The sequence below is a fragment of the Macaca thibetana genome, chromosome 5, assembly GCF_024542745.1.
Source record: "Macaca thibetana thibetana isolate TM-01 chromosome 5, ASM2454274v1, whole genome shotgun sequence".
Classification (NCBI taxonomy): domain Eukaryota; kingdom Metazoa; phylum Chordata; class Mammalia; order Primates; family Cercopithecidae; genus Macaca; species Macaca thibetana.
Window position 1 is genome coordinate 108,169,159 of NC_065582.1, and position 3,142 is coordinate 108,172,300.

General features: G+C 38.8%; 1 pseudogene; it reads left to right on the plus strand.

The window, feature by feature from the left end:
• Nucleotides 1-2,725: 2,725 nt before the first annotated feature.
• LOC126955816 (uncharacterized) lies at nucleotides 2,726-2,824 on the plus strand (annotated as a pseudogene).
• Nucleotides 2,825-3,142: the final 318 nt, after the last annotated feature.

Genomic DNA, 3,142 nt, shown 5'->3' on the forward strand with positions numbered 1-3,142 from the left:
CTAAAACCCCTTAAATGATTCCCTATTGACCAGAGAATAGTCCCAACTCCTCCCCCGCATTCGATTTTAAGGCTCCTTGCAGTTCACCTCCACATCCCCCCATCCCTCCTTCCCAATGGCACTTGTGGTCAAATTGCTGTAATTTCTGAAAGGTACAGGAATGTCCCTTTGATCACTGCGCCTGAAACACCCTTCAGTCCTTTCTTCCCTGACAAGCTCTTACTGCTCCATCAGGTCTCTGATTAGATTATTTCCTGCAAGTAGCTTCTCAGATTCCCTGCCTACAGGTTCTTACAACCCCACCAGCCCTTATCACACAGTAGTGTAATTACTTTTTCCTCCATTTCACCACTAAACTAAGCTGCTGACCTGTGCCCAAAAGGAAGCTGCATTTGGAAAGAGATCAAGCTTTCAACTCAGAGAGACCTGGGATCTAAATCCAGGTCTTGCATTTACAAGTTATGTGCACTTCAACAAGTTTCTTAACCTGACTGGCTGCATCTCAGTTTCCTATCTGTAAAGAAAGAGGATCATAAAGAAAATTAATGAGACAATGTGTGTAAAGCATTTTGCAGGTAGCCAGGCACTTAGTAAATGCTCAGTAAATAGTAGTTACAAATGGTAACCCTCTGCCCTAAAGCTCCTCCCAGACTGGACTCCTCCCAAGAGAGTGGACAGCTCTTATCACACCAACTAGAGACAGATGAAGAAGAAAACTATAATTTTTCCTAACCCCAAAAAGTTTCATATTAGCTGTATATATTCACAGAGGTTATTTGACTGGTCTGCTTCATGCCTGTTTATCTGTTTGAAAATGCTTCATGCCACCAATGTAATCAAAGAATAGCATGAAAGTATTTTGAACAACACATAGCATTTTGAAATGATGTGTTCCTTTCTTATTATTTGTTGAAAAAAATGTGATTTTAAAACATTAAAATATTTGAAACTATCTTAGGGCTAAGGGACCATAAGTAACTGAAAACAGCAAACTCTCACTTGTAGCCAAGATCCTTGACATTTTTCCTTTAGCATCTTTTTACCAGAAAAGATAAGTTGTAAAACAAATCGTTAGGAATTTTATCACACTTTCTGCCACCATCTACTATAATAGTGATATAACTAAGCAAGTGAACAGCTAGTATAATAAGACAGGCCCCAGGAATCAGGAAAATCTGTATCTTGTATAACATAGCCTTAGATAGTTAAGATTAGGGTTTTGTTTGTTTGGTCGGTTGTTGTTGTTGTTGTTGTTTTACAATTTATCATACACATCTTTTTTACAATTTATCATACACATCTTAGACTAACAGATTATTAGAACTAGAAAATATATAGCATTCTGGAGAAAAGGAGAAGATTGAACACATACACGCTTACTTTCACTACCTCCAAATTCCACAAAAAATGATAGTAAAAAAAGATGGTTGTAGGCCGGGCGCGGTGGCTCAAGCCTGTAATCCCAGCACTTTGGGAGGCCGAGGCGGGCGGATCACAAGGTCAGGAGATCGAGACCACAGTGAAACCCCGTCTCTACTAAAAATACAAAAAATTAGCCGGGCGCGGTGGCGGGCGCCTGTAGTCCTAGCTACTCAGGAGGCTGAGGCAGGAGAATGGCGTGAACCCAGGAGGCGGAGCTTGCAGTGAGCCGAGATCGTGCCACTGCACTCCAGCCTGGGCAACAGCGTGAGACTCCGTCTCAAAAAAAAAAAAAAAAAAAAAAAAAAAAAGATGGTTGTAAAACACGTAAGAAAAGTATGGGAGAGGAAACATCACAACAAACTGAAAGCTGGAAAACAGTGGATAAGAGGCAACTTACTCAGACAGCTGATTTAGACCTCAATCCTAAACCTGCAGGAGAAAGCTAAAAAGCAACCCAGTTTCACTACAGAATCCAGAAAGTCTCTGGAATAAGCAGCACCAGGTACCTCTGAAAGCAGGGACAAAACTAAGGCCATTGAAGGACTGGGTTGGTTAGTTTAAGAAGCAATGAGAACTTCTGATCACTCATTTTCACTCAGTGTAGCAAACCAAATGCCTCCCTAACACCCCATCCAAACACTGGAGGTTTACTCACTTCAGATAGAAAAAAGAGTTCCAGGACTACGAGTTGTTAGGCACAGTTGAGGGACTATTATGCTGAACCCAGTCATATTAACAGAACATTGACATGCCGAATGTTGAGAAGACAATACTTCCCTTCCAGTCTCTTCTTCAGCTCCAGAATGAAGAGAGCCAGCACTGTATATTTTAAGCAGGAAATGTAAAAATACTTCTCTAGGAAACATGAGTAGTCTTAATTAATATATATTAAGGATACCCACAAAATGACCCTGGCAAATCACCCTCCAGGAATCCCATAGTCAACAAGCTTAGAGCTCTTAAATATGAGCAAGTGGCCAAAGATCACCAGATATCTGAGGGAAAGCTATGGCATGAAAGAAACTAAAACAAAGAAATAAACGGGAAAAGCAAATTAAAGAAATAGAGACTACTGTAGGAAGAATAAATCCTTAAACGACTATAATTAATGTATTCAGACAAATAGGAAAAGTTATTTTATTCATAAGACAATAATAAGATGTTCTCTTTAAAAAAGAAATATTCTGGAAATTAAAAGTTCTTGGAAATCGCATGTATAATAGTAGAAATAAAAACTCAGTAGAAGAGTTGGAAGATAAAGTTAAGAAAATCTTCCGAAAGTAGAAAGCAAAAATACGTAGAGCTCTGCTTTGGCAGCATATATATAAAATTCGAATGATACAGAGAAGATTAGCATAGCCCATTGCAAGGATGACACACAAATTCATAAAGTATTCCTTTAAAAAACACACACACACAGAAAATAACAAGTGTTGGAAAAATTGTGGGGAAGCTGGAACCCTTGTGCACTGTGGGTAGGAATGTAAAAGAGTGCAACCACTATAGAAAACACTATGGCAGTTCCTCAATAAGTTAAACATAATTACTATACGATCTGGCAATTCCACTTTTGGGTATATTCTCAAAAGAATTGAAAGCAGAGACTCAAATAGATATTTGTACACCCATGTTCATAGTAGCTTTATTCACAATAGTCAAAAGGTAGAAGTAACCCAAATTTCCACTCATAGATGGATAAACAAAATGTGACATATACATA